This window comes from Esox lucius, chromosome 14 (genome assembly GCF_011004845.1).
Source record: "Esox lucius isolate fEsoLuc1 chromosome 14, fEsoLuc1.pri, whole genome shotgun sequence".
Taxonomy (NCBI): Eukaryota; Metazoa; Chordata; class Actinopteri; order Esociformes; family Esocidae; genus Esox; species Esox lucius.
Window position 1 is genome coordinate 7,879,506 of NC_047582.1, and position 15,388 is coordinate 7,894,893.

General features: G+C 40.1%; 1 long non-coding RNA gene across 1 annotated transcript; it reads right to left on the reverse strand.

Moving 5' to 3' along the window:
• Nucleotides 1-4,441: 4,441 nt before the first annotated feature.
• Nucleotides 4,442-14,752, reverse strand: LOC105029629. The gene is made up of 3 exons (XR_829500.5): nt 14,416-14,752; nt 11,845-11,899; nt 4,442-7,104 (listed from the first exon to the last, which is right to left on the reverse strand). It is a non-coding gene; the product is annotated as an uncharacterized LOC105029629 (long non-coding RNA).
• Nucleotides 14,753-15,388: the final 636 nt, after the last annotated feature.

Sequence of the window (15,388 nt, forward strand, 5' to 3'; positions counted from 1 at the left end):
ACCAGGATTTACTCAGTAATGGTTGACTCCTGAAAGATTACTTAGTGTAATACTCTAGGCCAAAGTGATTATTTGTAAGATTACAAACACATTGGTAATAATGGACATTCTTTATTTTGCCATTTTCCCCTCTAACCTTGCCAGAATATTTATGTGACTCGATAGGTTGATAAAAATCCCACTGCCACGTCTTTGGCCGCATAACCCAACTGTGTAAAATTTGATTCATTCTTTCAGAATTTGTCTAACCAGATACGTAAATGGTCCTTTTAACGAGTCACAGTGTTGCTGAGTCATTAAAATTCCCTAATCTTGTTTGCTGTGGTAATTTTGCCTGGGGTGACTCACGCTGCCTGGCTGGAATGACAACGAGACGGATAAGGCAAGAGGTGGATGATGTTTAACAGCTGCTACAGTGTTCCTACTGGGACACCCACTACTAATACTGGATGGAGAAACAACCCCCTTCTAATCTCCCTGAAGTTCTTCTGCCAAACTCCTCGGATTCCATTTGTTTCTGAGTCAGTGATTTCAAGAAAGTCTTGTCCTTGAAATATGAAAGGGCTATGGTTTGGCTTTGTGTTACAATTTGATCACTCACTATTCCCCCTCAGAAAATGTACAACTAGGACGTTTTATCATATCTGACTAAAGAATTAATTCTCATGATAATATTTATTCAAAATACATTCCTGTGAAATATGCCAACAGCAACAAGGATTAGGCCTACTGATTGTTAAAGCAATCTGCTTGGCCAGTTGATTTGGCACTGTTGCCTGTTGCGGCATGATGAATGGCAGTTGAGCTCATGTTGTGCCCTGATTTCAACTCAACTGACTAACCAGTTTGTCCTGGGAAGTATCTATTTTGTCAGTTATCCAGCCATAAGATTTCTATTGATCCGATAGCCTCCATGCCTTCCCCTGTCCTATGGTCTGAGATGTAGCCTATAATGTTATTCTCACACAGCTTTAATAGATCCATTTCTACTGACCTTACACACCCTCCTTACCCATTCCTCTGACTCACATTATCTTCTGCATCGGCGCAAGTCACGATTCTAATGTGTTATGGCACAATACCAGCAAGCTGTGCCAAACGCACTCATTCAACTCTTTCATAGAAAGGATACGACCAGGACATTGCGATGGGGGATTAAACAAAGCCAAGCATGAAAGGAGAGCGACTGTAATTCAGAATTTGTCATGGATTAGGAGAAGAGGGATTGTGTGTATTTGTGAGACACCTTTGGTATTTTGGCCATTTTCATTTGTTTTAAACTATTTCTCCTCAATAATAATAGCATACCAAACGTCTTAAACCAACCAATGGAACTCTATAAGAACAACATTATAATTATACCCATGTGTAATGTCCCGTTAACATCCTGTGTTCCCATAGGACAGCAGGCTAATAGCCACTAGTCAGTAGCACTCGACTTCCTATAAACAGGAAATGCTAACGTCCTGCTTCTCCATTTTTTCTAGTTAATGACAGACTTTTAGTGCATCTATCCAGAGCATTTAAGGACATGTGTGTCTTCCAGTTTAAACAGCTTCCATATCAGATGTTAAACAGAACCAGATGTGATCATGGGACGGGTCCCCTTTTTAGAAAATGTCTGATGTACACAAACCTCCAGCACTGAAGTTGTGTCTGTGCATAGACATCGGTTTCTGCAGGGGCATGTTCTCAGGCATTCTGCTAAACGTTGTCTCACCGGATCCTATAGAACTAACAGATGTCTGCTGCTGTTCAATGGAAACGCATATTACTAATTGATAAACAGCACAAAGACTAACAGCGTCAATTCTGAAGTCATATTGTGTAACTTTAAAGAGATAAATCCCTGTTGGTTTCACAATGGTTACGCTTCCAAGTTATTTCCTGATCCTAACCCCTTTGTTTTGAATAACATGAAGTGACTGAGATCATAGACACTTGTGAACTGAGATGGGCTGAAACCTATTAGAAAGGAAACAGAAGCCTGTAATTCCATTAAAAGCTGAAGGGTCATGTATCATGGACATCATGCTGTACTATAGGTCAAGAAAATAACTTTTTCCTGTGAATTTGTGTGTGATATGTTTGTGAGTGTAAGCACATTTTACTCAACAGACCATGGTAAAACCAGGAAAGAATGTCCTGTGGAGACACATTGCTCATCCCAGTGAAGACTAAGGACATTCTCAGTTTACTCAGTCAATTCAGGGTGTAAGTTACATGTTGGGTTAGACGTTGGGGTTAGTTTCAAAGGTTTATTTCCAACGTTTTAAGGCAGAGGGTTAGGTAAAGGTTTGGGGAAAATAGGATGTTGTGCCGGCATGTGTGACAAGGTTAAGTGGACGTCCGTTCTGACCACGGACGTTCACCACCACACAGAGGACTCCCGGGTCACCAAAGCAACGGTCTGACTGATTCCAGACATCAATGGTTTGGGCCAGAGTTCTTGTGAGCAAAGTTCTTTTTGAAAAAGCATACTTTGCTTTGATACTCTTGACTTGGTCAGAGATGAGTCAATTGTTGATTACTTTGTTTTACACCACACGTTATAATGACACCACTTGAAAAGACGGCATGTCTCAGACCAAAATATCTAGTAAATGATCTACCAACAATATACAATCTAGCATCTGGTACCCATCAAGTCATAATTTTTTCTGTATTTTACATCCTGAGCAAAATGTAAAGAGACCTGTATAAGAATGCACATACAGTGACTTCGACAGCGAATACTGAGAGCATAACCTGAGCCCATCATCAGTGCAACCTTACGATGTTGATATCCGGGAGTCTCGGCCAGGCTCACAGGTAGACCGCACGTGGCTTTGGGTTTGCAGACCTACATCAGTTAAGGGTTAGGCAGCTGGCATGTCTGCGATCATGGGCAGTCTCTCAGTGTGGAGGAGGTTCAGTCTTCCAGATTGTACATTTTATTTGTTGGCTGAAATGGAATTGTTAAAAATACTGTATAACACAATTAAACATTCACCTTATACAAAATTAAACAACTCACTTTGGTGTCCACATTCCATCACATATTGCAAAACTGCTGTGCATGGAATACATTTTTGTTTAAAATGTCCTGGATCTCAGGAATAGCAAACTGATAAATGGCTTCTGAGTTACTCCCAGTGGCCCATAACCTCCCATGAGGCTGCCTGCCCTTGGAGAGCAGCACTGAGCTTTATGATTGCACAGAGCAATATGATTTAAAGACAGGCTTGGAAGGCGCCACCCAGACTGAGACTTCAGTAATAACTAAGAAGGCAAACAGACACAACTATGAATTAAATGTTATTAAATCACAAATGTCTGACGGAAAATGTTGTTCCAACTTTGTGTTGGTGATTTTCCTCCTTTTCTTTTTCTTGCAGTGCTGACTAAACATTTTTTTACTGGGAATCCTTTGGATTGTTTTGAAAAAGGGGGAGGTCTGGATTTCAAGGCTAATTGGGCAGGGATAGAAAGGGAAAACATGAACATGTATTAAATGAAAACTGGCATTTGGAGGCATCTGCTGAGTGAGCTGGTCACACAAACAAAGACAGCACCAGGGAGCCAGAGGGATTCTGCAGTGGAATGACACTGTCTGACCAGTGTCTCCTGTCACACAAATGTCTGTGTATAATGGGCTTTGGTTTGTAGGCATAAACCAAACTGTCCCCAAGAGCCCAAATCCAGCAATGAGAACACAGTAGGCTGTCTACACCCACTAAACTCACATACGAGTCATGCACATAACGTGCATGCAAACACGTAGACCAAGAGGAACGTTTCTCAAAATCTATCGGCTTAGTCATAAGATCACATGCTTCAGCAGTAATAAAAAAAGTGCAATTGTTTGCCAAATGTTAGCTAGATTTAGACTTTTTATGGTTTTCATGTGACACTTAAAAACATTCCAAGAATCAAAACCTTTTCAGTATCTAACAGAATAATTTACTAAACAAATAAGTTACCTCAGTATTTAGGGTGGTCCTCTGTAGCTCAACAAATCCTTGCTTGGCTACCATGCCATGCATAAATCTGCAATGTTTGATTCATCCATGATATTAACAATCCCGTGTTTGCCTGGGTTAAGGACAAGTATTGTTCTTTAAATGTCCAGGCCCTCCAGTAGACAGACCGTAATGTTTGCCTGAGTCAGTGGAAAAGCCTGGTTTGTGGTGGTGGAGGTTCATCCAAGCATGTTGTAAGGAATATCCTCTTAGAAGACAAGTCTAAACAAACAGGCTTAGGATATGATCTTTGAACACAAGGTTTTCTGTGGTTTGCCACTAATGGATACCAATCACTGCTTGAAAATTACTCTTCAATTTCATGACGAAGAAGATTCAAGTTCTCTAACAGCACAATTGCAGATGTTTCATAAAGAACTGCAAAGTAAGAAACTTCAGGCACAAAATGTATAAATAAAAATAAAAAACACCAAACAATATACAAGCTTGCATATTTATTGCACCATTTCCAGAAATGTTCAAAAAATGCATGGTGTACTGTAAGTTATGTGCATTAATATAATTTTGCAAAGCTGGCATAGTATCATGTTTTCGTCAACCATACACAGTGGTAAATACTGAATACCTCAACACACAACAGCACATCCTGCCTATGCTATTCACTCCGCTATTTACAAAACAGCTTACACATTAACTAGTCTATGAGCGGAAAAAATTGCAGTAGGACTTTTTTTTTTACAAAACTACAAGAGGAAAAGTGAGCATGCAACTAATAAGACTAGACCATGCAGGTACAATCGTTCCCCAACATTGTGGGAGAATGGAAGACAAGAAAACAAGTGGGCTTTCAAGTTGGATATTATGATAGTAATTATAATCTTTAACAAAAGAAAATAACGGGTGCAAAGACAAAACTGCAAATACTGACATTACTTTGATGTTTTAAATATCTAGCTACAAATAAATAAAGCTATTTGGTATTAGTTTATTGGTTTTATAACAAAGCCTCTCATCAACAATAATTTACAAAATCATTCAAGAACAACACTAATGAAAAAGATTGTTCTCCACTTTATAACTCTATGCTACATGTGCACTCGGTTAGGAAAATACCTCCTTAAAAGAAAAATAATTATACATTGTGATTCCAGTCTCATATTAACTAGCATTAAGTCAGACATGACTCAATATCGGATTAAGTCATATCCAGCTGGTGATGGAGATTACGTCAAAAATCTATACCCAAACAGTCTGGGCCTTAACACATTTTAGTGAATTCATTCCTTTTATCATTTAACTACAAAGTACTCTTAAGTTCCACTTTTGAAGCACAACTTTTCCAAATAAAAATTGCCTTTGTTTCAAGGTTTACTTAAGCTAAGCAACTTGACGGAAACACTTGACATTAACATTCTATAATGCTGTGGTGTCTTCTAGGTTTCCCTGGGACCAATTCACCTTCCTTACTAGTGTGCAAAGTCTCTTCAATCTGTCAGACACACATAATAGGGGGTAAATGCACTCTTGGTTACAAGATTGTCTGTCAATCACACAAGCTCCAAAAAGTTCAATACATTTTCTAAAAGTGACTTGTGCTGGGTACTTATGGATACATCACTTTGAATGCACATCTGTGTTAAAGGGTAACTAGTGTTTTAACAATTGCAGTTTTGTGATTGCTCCCATCAAAAGAATCTATCCTCAAACCTTCTCACCTAAATCCTTGTTTCCTATAGTAAAACTACCATGACAAAAGTTGATATTTTCCTTCCTTAAATCCAATGAGAAAGCCGCACAGAAAACGACAGAAAAAACAAAAGCCAATCCAGACCAAGTTACAACAACCAGACAACAAAGAACCAACACCTTCTTTACTCAGAACGTGAAAGTAAAACATAAAACCCATCTCAGCTACCTTTCCAAGGAGCAGATTAAAGTCCAAAATAGCACCAATCATCAGTGTCTCAGTTCCGTGGCAGCATCTCACTCACTTACCACAAGGAAACAATGCATTTCTACTAGATCTACTTCTATACAACACAGCGTACACCACTGTCTAAATATGGTTTTATACTAGCTAGCAACATAAACATTCTAAACTTTAAAAAGCAAATCTACTAATTAAAACCAGGAACATTTGAAAAACAGAAAGATAATGAACTACCAAGCATTTAGTACCTAAAATGGAAGAAGGGGGACTCTTAGCCTCAGTAAATACTGTAGAGTAAATATATTAAGAGTTTTGACCTTGAGTAGAGAGGAATTTGAGAGCTGATCAGTGTGAATCACCTAAGGAGTTCAAGGATGAGGACTAAAGTAAAATATTGAATAACGCAATGTCTGGATGATTATGCTTCTTGGTGGAACCACTCCCTTCAAGAGTATGTGCTTGTACATATGACAGCGGCTAGATCCTAGGCCTAGCTAAAACAGTAAATTGAGGGAGGGACGCTGTAGCTGAGCGTAAGGTGAACAGTGCAGATACAACCGAGTGAGTGAGAGTTAAAACATGCATAGAGGGCACAGCTGCTGTTTGAACTGTGTTCTGTGGAAGAGTGGATGACATGCTGCTGCCTGTCAGTAACTGTACTCAGCCCACGAAGGGGCCTCCTGTAATGTTTGGAAACACAGACATGTGGGTCTCCGCTAGCCTGGCCCTGCAGCCGTTTGTGCAGTCCTAACGAAGCCACGGAGGAAAGCACGGAAATAAGCTGGGGCCAAGCAAGGTCTCGGCTCTGGGAGACACTGCCCAAGTCTGCCAGGTATCTTTATAGTTATTACATTGCTTTGTGTCATTTGGCTTTTCCTCTCATTCCTGAAAACAAACATATCATCAAGGCTTAGAGTCCCTAACGTATTATCTAGCTAACATGTTATAAAATCACAGGAGACAGAAAAGATATGACTCTTCAAAGTCATTGTAATTTTGTCTATAGCCCACCCACACACAGAAAGGAGAAATGAAAAAAGTTAAGACAGTTACAAAGATCTAAAAATAAAATGTACAGAATTGTTCATTTTTCTTCAAATGCCTTCCACCCGGGGAGAGAGTGTTTTTCCTCCCAAGATGCACGGGAAGGGCAGGCAAGGGGAGTTGATTCGTTGCGGCTCCTCTTTGGTCCGATCGGCAGGGACCTGCAGTCTTTTTGAAGAAAGAAAGCAAAGTGAATATGAAGTATGATAGACATGATATTTAAGGTCAATAACATTTTAATCTCTTTACCATTATTCCATGTGTATTCAACTTGTTCACATGTCACTGTAAAAAGCATGTTAATTCTATTGAAAACAACCCAGTATAAGGTCCTATAACCATAGCTTAGTGTAGAAGGGAGTAGTATTTGATGGCATGAGCATATTGTACACAGCTAGCAGTAAGTTAAATGTTTTGAACAAGCAGACCCCAAATTAAATTAATGACGGAGACTGACATTAAGATTAATTATGTCTGGGGGAACGTTGTGCCTTTCTGAAATAAATCTAAGCGGGTGGATTCGGTTACAGACCAAAATCTGTTCTGTTGGTTTTTGTGTGGTTCTTCAGAGGTAGCCAGCACGGTGCCCAGGGTAAGCTAGTGCCCGGTGTCAGCTAGCTAGTTTAAGCTTCTCTGCCATAAACGTTTTACTTGAAAAGTTTGCAACTACCAGTTTTGCTAGTGGCTGTTTCAGGTGTAAAATAATTCCAGCCTGTAGACATGACTTTGGTTGTTTGAGTACACAAAGCACAGCCAACATATTTCCAATCAGCCCTTCATCATGACATGCCTGTTTACTGCACACTGTCAGGACAAACGGTTTTGTGGCAATGGCTCATTACATAGACTCGCTGACGCCGAAACACAAGCCTGTAATTTTTGCCAGTATTGGTAACATTTACGATGCCAATATCGAATCCTCCCTATCTGTGGTCATGTGATAACCATAGAGTCGAGCCTAATACCGTAATTTCCTGTTTATACCACCCAATGGTTAATACATGGGTGCGGCTCATACACACGTTTACATTTTAAAAACTGTTTTAAAAAAATGAAACACACAAAAGGTGTACATCACTTTCTAAGCAAACTTTGGAATATATAAAAAACTTTACAGGAGAATGTTTCAAATAGAGAAAATAAATCAAAATATTACCTATGTATATACGTATGTTTTCGGACAAGTATATACCGCTGTTGGACAAGTAAAAAAATCTGACTTACTTGCACAAAAGACAGGGGTCAAAAAAGTTTGTCAACCCCTGATTTATTATGTTTCATGCTGGAAACCTCCAGCAGCTACAGCAAAAAGCCACTGTTCCCTCTCACGCACAAGAAACACTCAAAGGTTTTATTTATCGATTAGATTCTCGGCTATAGCCTACATTGTGGGCAGATATATATTTACAGGATACACACACACACAATTTTATATTATCTTTTAGGCCTAGCTAAATTGTGCACGTAATACACTGCATAAAAAAATTAAGGGAACACTGAAATCACACATCGGGTCTCCATGAAGGAAATATATTTAAGATCAAAATCTTTACAGTACATTGTGTAATTTGAGACCAAATGACATAACGGTCAATCGAAACCAAAATCTCCACCTGAGTGAGGGCTGGATTCAAACTCACACTAAAAATCTAAGTTAACAGTATAAATCACAGGCTGTTCCAACTTGCGTGAATTTCACAGCAACTCATAATATTATAATATGTATGGCCCCCACGTGCCTGTATGCACTCAACAATTTCTGGGCATGCTCCTGATGAGACGGCGGATGGTGTCCTGGGGGATCTCCTCCCAGACCTGGATCAGGGCATCAGTGAGCACCTGGGCGGTCTGTGGCACTACTTGGAGGCATCTGATGCACCAATACATAACGTCCCAGAGGTTCTCAATTGAATTTAGGTCTGGGGAACGTAAGGGCCAGTCAATGGCATCAAGGCTTTCGTCATCCAGGAACTGTCTACACACTCAGGCCACATGAAGCCAGGCATTGTCCTGCATCTGGAGGACCCAGGGCCCACTGCACCAGCCTAAGGTCTTATGGTGGGTCTGAGTATTCCATCACAGTACCTAACAGCAGTCAGGGTACCATTGGATAGCACGTGGAGGTCTGTGCGACCCTCCAAGGATATGCCTCCCCAGACCATCACTGACCCACCGCCAAACCAGTCATGCTGGTTGATGTTGCATAACGTTCACCACGCCATCTCCAGACTCAGACTCCAGACTTTCATGTCTGTCGCATGTGCTGTGTGAACCTGCTCTCATCTGTGAAGAGAACGGGTCACCAATGTCAGATATGCCAATTCTGGTGTTCTCTGGCGAATGCCAATCAAGCTGCACGGTGCTGGACTGTGAGCACACGTCCCACTAGAGGCTATCAAGCCCTCATGCCACCTTCATGGAGTCTGTTTCTGGCAGTTTGGTCAGAAACATGCAAACCAGTAGCCCACTGGAGGTCATTTTGCAGTGCTCCTCCTGTTCCACCTTGCACAAAGGAACAGATACTGGTCCTGCTGGTGTGTTGATGCCCTTCTATGGCCCTATCCAGCTCTCTTCATGTAACAGCCCATGTCCTGGTATCCCCTCTCTTGAGAGTTTACTGGGAGACACAACAAACCTTCTTGTGACAGCACGTATGGATGTGCCATCCTGGAATGGGCTGCAGGTATCGCCTCATTCTACCAGTAGTGACAACAACACTAGCAAAATGCAAAACTAGAGAAGAATCACTCAGGAAGGATAAGGAGAGAGCCATTGGCTGTGGCCACCACCTGCAAAATCATTCCCTTTTTTGGGGTTGTCTTACTGTTGCCACTCCAATGTCACTTTCATTTGCACCAAAACAGGCGACACGGATTGCTTATCCTTCCTAACCGGACAGATTGATATCCCTGAAGTTTCATTGTGTTATACTGTGATAATTACGTGTTCCCTTCATTTTTTTGAGCATTGAATATGATAGTATAAACATGTTAGTTAAGCTTTTAGCCCATCTGCATTTGCAAGGCTATATATTTCGCTTTTTTTCGAAAGTACTGATCATGTTGACAACGCAGAGGTCTCAGAAACTCATGAAGCAAATGATACAACTGGCGTTACAGGGTTTTCAAAAACATTTTATTCTTCAACAAATAAATTTTGGTAGCACCCTATGACAGATGTTTAATATTAACTTACAATGTATGTACTTTTCATAATTCCCCGGTGTATATATGGGTGCGGTTAATACTCAGGTTTGTATACATACAAAGCTATAAAATGAATGGTGCGGTTTATACACAGTGTGGGTAATAAATGTGACCCTTATATGAACTGTAACACAGTGAAATCTTAGAAATTGTCACATTGCATTCATATTTTTCTTCAGTATATTAGGAGAAATGTATGTAAATAAATTAGGATAACAGTTTGCCAAATTGGCACAATTAACATTAGCAATGACTCAGTAATCCTTGTTGTGACTATATACACTTGTACACTATATTATACTAAAATGTATTTCAATTCATGAAAATAATGTAACTGATAGTGAACAAAACAAGGAAACAAGTCAAATCAGACAGTTTTAGCAGCTATTTAGCCTAACCTACAAACATGTAGTTTGAAAAGGCTGGATACAAAGAAATACCAAAGAAATCCATTAGGGGGGTAGAGATGACATGTTTTTGGGGAGAACATTATTTAAATCCATCAGCTAGTTATCTTTTTTGGGATCAGCAGTCCCACAGCCTAAGAGATGTGCAAGACTTTACCTGCCTCAAAGTGAATCAACATGATGTACTGTAATATTTGCATCCTGAATTGATGAGTAAAACTGTTATTTGAAGTTTATTTTAAGACAAGCAGAGACCCAAACAGCGTTCAATACCGGGATGCTTTCGTTTCAAGCACTGAATAATAGTGGCAAATTCTGTGTCAGCCCATATCACACCATATGGTTGCCATTATTTTTCTCTTTGAAATGCTCCCCACACTTTGGTTTCTTTCGTCCTTGTTTATGGTCCTGCTGTTTAGACTTGTTGCTGCAATGCAAGCTCAGAAATATTTCAAGTAAGGCTTGTGAGATCATTGACCTCACCGATTTGCCTGAGGGCAACAGAAGTGACTAATCGACAGGCAAATAAAAAAGGTAATGTCAACTAAGTCAACTTTATCAACTTAATGTTGCAGCCTGAAAGTTATAAAATAAAATTCATTATAATGTGTACATAACTTTTATCTCGTTTTAAAACGCGTAAGAATGGCTTTGAGTGTTTCTTTTAACCCACAATTTTACATGTGTCACTCACAGATGGGGCTATCCAAACGTCTATTTAATAAAAATGTGATGTCTCTTCATATTATTTTGATTCTCCTAGTATGTAACACTTAAAAAACGCTATTATTACATATAGTCTCTATAACTGACATTGTTCTCTTGAATTATATTCATAGTCCAACCACAACATCAGTGCCATTCTGTTAAGCATAAGTCACTGGGTAAATGTGACTGGTATGTATAGTTGAACATCAGCTATGGCAAATAAGGAATAGGCCATTTTGCATGTTGCCCTGCTGGTTGCTCACTGATTTACACAATATAGTTAAACAAAAAAAAGAAAACAGGTTTTTGGTTTAAATAGTGATGCCGTCGCCATCAACGATTGCTGTAATGTTGCTGAGCCCCTAAATAATATTGAATAATTTTCTGGAATTTCCCCCATTAAGTAAATATTTGGGATCTGACAAAACAGCACAAAAACATTTCTAACCATCATTCAGCCTTGGCTAATGCAGGTTTCTCAGCATGCATAGCAGGTGCTAATAACTAAGGACCTTTTACAGCACAATAAATACTAAAGTAGCAGTGCACGGTTACTGGGAGACTTGGCTGTGTGACACAGTTCTTACCTCAGGGGATCCATCATTGCCTATGGTTATTTCAGTCTGAGGGTCAAGCTGATACCTATGAGTGAAAGAGACAAGTAATAAATGCAACTGATTGATGAATGAACCGGAGTGAGTCAGTGATCCCTAAATGCAATACACACACGCGCGCGCGCATTTACAGTTGCCTACACTAGCATGAAGCATAAGCAACAATTGTTAGGCAAACAATGGGGCAATCCATTTTTATATTTTAATCTTAACGTTAACAGGTAAGTTGCCCTAAATTAAGTGAATCCAAAGAGTAAGAAATGGTCTGAATGGGACCATTAAGACCAATCAGTTTACATCACCTTTTTCAAAGTCCAGGACACAAACATTTGAAGCATCATTTAGACAAAAATGAAATGTAGAGCAACCAAAGCAGCCCTTCCTAGAATGCTCTCAGAATGGACTAGTCCTGGAGAGAATCCGCCCTCCTAACTACTTAATTCCTTCTTTACTGTGACTCAGTAGTTTAATATGCTTTAGCTGTTTAAGTAAATGCTCATGGTGATTATTACAATGCTGTACAGTAGAGGCAGGCCACCTGTTTAAAGCATAAAGCTTGTCCTTTCCACTTCCCTGACTGCATATTGGAGCGCTTCCAGGCAGCGCCAGTCAAACGAGGTCACATTTCCCCCGCGCGCCAGTCTACCGCACCGAGCCAGCCACAAACCCAATGAACCCACAGGCAGCCACAAGCGAACGCAGACTTACAGGCAGTAGATATGATTCTGCTGAAGAACACGCCCCTACAGAGGCTGTACACATGACTCCAGCCAATGCGGTTGGCAGGGAGGTAACCTAGCCTGTGATGTCAGCAAGCTGAGCAGCCTAGAAGGATACTTGAGACCCACCTCTATTGGCACAACAGAGAAACCGCTCCAACCCATAGACTCCAACCCCACTCCACTTCACAATGCAGTTGCAACAGGGGGAGGGGCCAGGCTGGCCAGCGACCTGGTAGGATAGGTGCTACAGTCATACATAATTGGTCATAGCAACGCTGAGCAGATGTGACGTCCTGGCTAAAGCGGTGATTGGTACAGAACTACCGGAACACTGCTGCTGCTCACTCTTATTGGATAGGAAAAGGCATCAATTCAGCTTGTGATTGGTCCTGGTGTAGTGTTATGCTTTGACTGAGGGGATTTGATTAAAATATCTCAGACTGTTTTGCACCTGGTGAAAGATGAATGCATTCATTTTGGAAGTGGCTCCCTCTTAGGCAAATTGCCCTGTTCAAAACCAACTAAACGGGATGTTATTTGGTACGTGGAAAAATGTGAATGACTCGATATCATCAAATGCTAAACTGATTGCTTTCCATAAAAAGCAATCATCTGCTTTCCCAGTGAAAGATAGTTCAAGAATGCAAACATTATATGCAAAAGGAATGTTTGTATGTTTCTTGTCAATGCAATGCCTTGTTGACAACCTGATTACTGTTCGAATCGAGTAGAGCTCGCCACACTCACCGCATTTGCCCGGTCACATCACAGGCTTAAGACTAGTGCTCCGCGCATAGCATAATCAAATCTGCCCATTTAGTTTTAGCTTCCTTCTACCCACATCCACCATTGGTCACATTAGTAAATGTGGTGAATGTCATAATGCATGGCATGGATTATTTTAAATGCTTATTTCCAAAGCTCCCCCCCTCAGACTTCTTGGCACAGACACATTATAACATATGGAGCAAATGATGATCTTGCAACATTATCTGCAAGGTAAATCAAAGCAATAGCCTATCAAGCCTTCTGGATATTAAGCTGATTTTAAAGACCAAATCAGTGAGGTTGAGCTCTATGAATCTTACCATTATCTGCAACAGCAGCATTTCCACTGTATAATCTGGAATTTGGGCAAGTGTGGGACTCTTGCTCAAATAGACAGAAGTATCCATTTTATGATAAACACTCTAGATACTTTTTAAGTTAAAATGTATCATGCATTCAGTCGCTCATTCAGTCAGTCCTCAAATAAGCCGCATCTCAATGCAGTTTATGCGCCATGCAGTCGAGAGCTTATCAAATGCATTTGTGCAGCAGGCAGACAAAGCATGACTTCATCTGTCTTTGTGTCTATATATAGACACATGCAATCCCTGAATTGCACCAGCCGCTGTCTCAAAAATGCATCATTAAACAGCAACTATATATCGCTACATTGAGAGTGTTTTACTGTAACTATAAGTGTCTAGTAATATAACATACACTTATAACTACCATATCCATGCAGCTGCATAAGCGTGCAACCTGCTGGCTTCCACCTACCAAGGGTAACTGCAGCTAATGTTAGCCTTGTGTTGAGCCAACGGCTGAAACTGCTAGCGTTCGCTCGAGCGACAGAGTAACCCCAAAATGCCATGCCAGCTTGGCAACTCGCTAGACATTCTTGCTTGCTAGCAATTCTTGCTAACCACCCGACATAATTTTCAAGCAAGATTGGGTCAAATAAAACACAAGAGTCTTCTAAGTCACAACGCCGAGGCTACTAACAAGCTAGATTCGCTAACGAACAAAGAACTTGCAATTAATTCAATTTACTTACGGATTGAAGTCCAGTTCCTATGGTGCCCATTTGTTCGTTAGCCAGCTGGCGCTAAGTTAGCTCAAGCTGCTGAAGTATATATTTTTTTTACTGCAACAACGTTGAAATCTTGTAGGTACAAATGGCAAGCAGCCTTGCGGGTACAGAACCCCATTCAAGGCTGCGTTGAACTGACTTATATCGTGTCTTTCTAGCTAACTATATTCTTAAAAAATGAGCTAATTCTGACGGTTGTTGGCCCGGGGCCATAGCCCCCATTACCCTCATTACAGCTGCAGTACACCCAGACTGCTTGGTAGTTACGCGAGCTCCGCCGTCCGCGGTAACCATACCGATGTGAAGCTCGACAGAATAAAGATTAACTACATTAGTAGGATTTGCATTCGCCTTCAAAATAATAGTTCCCCATCTGACATGTGGGCTGGAAATTGCTGAAAAAAGTAGAATTTAGATCTGTGACTTCAGCAAAATGCAACAATGTTTTATTATAATAATTTAATTAGTCATGTATTTTCCTTCCTAGCTTTGACTTTGCTGACAACTAGTGATACTCGATTTTATGAATTCAAGATCCATAGCTAAGGCTTCATGTACATTATAATATGAATGTTCAATACACAAAGTAGTCTGTACGTTGAGTTGATTTATAACACAAATGGGATTATTATGTAAGAGTTCATATAAACAAATGCTGTACTATGAAAACAATACAACTGAACTACATTTGCAGAGAATAATTTCTTTAATCTTCTTACACATGGCTTCTTTACAAGATGTGTGTAAAAGCATTCAGTAAGTAACTCAAGGTATCACACAATGTTTGGTATAATTCAAAGTATGCAGGTAAAAGTTAATAACATATTTTGACTGGCAGTTTTAATGAATTTTAATGAACCATATTTAATAAATCATTTAGAAATGATGGTATGTTTTTTTGCATAGTACCAATGTTTTATGTTGCTATAAGCATTTG